Raw genomic sequence first — 565 nt, 5'->3', positions numbered from 1 at the left:
GCACTCGACAAACGCATTTCGAGAACATACACAAAGTCCCAGCCATGGACCTAGTGTGTCATCATAACTGAGGTCTCTTGCATTTCCCTACAAGTAATCCGATCTCATATGGAGATGTTTAGTGAAGTAGAATGGAAAAAATCGAATGCAAGTACACAAGAACTAGTCTATAACTGTCGTTCGGAATCAGTTTTGCGCAGTGTTAACTGAAACATGGAAATCTAACTCATACGGAGTCCATTTTGGCTCCACAAGTAGTCAAAACATTTGTGTCGACCAGATGCTTCAAAGGATTCATTCATAGGGAACTTTTGGAGAACTTTTCTTAAGAAGTTCATTCAGAAACTTGTATCGAAACTTTCTTAATGAGCACTCGACAAACGCATTTCGAGAACATACACAAAGTCCCAGCTATGGACCTAGTGCATCATCATAACTGAGGTCTCTTGCATTTCCCTACAAGTAATCGGATCTCATATGGAGATGTTTAGTGAAGTAGACTGGAAAAAATCGAATGCAACTACAGAAGAACTAGTCTGTAACTGTCGTACGGAATCAGTTTTGC

This window comes from Triticum aestivum, chromosome 5D (genome assembly GCF_018294505.1).
Source record: "Triticum aestivum cultivar Chinese Spring chromosome 5D, IWGSC CS RefSeq v2.1, whole genome shotgun sequence".
In the NCBI taxonomy this organism is placed as follows: Eukaryota; Viridiplantae; Streptophyta; class Magnoliopsida; order Poales; family Poaceae; genus Triticum; species Triticum aestivum.
The sequence above is the reverse complement of the archived record's forward strand: the minus strand, read 5'-3'. Positions refer to the sequence as shown.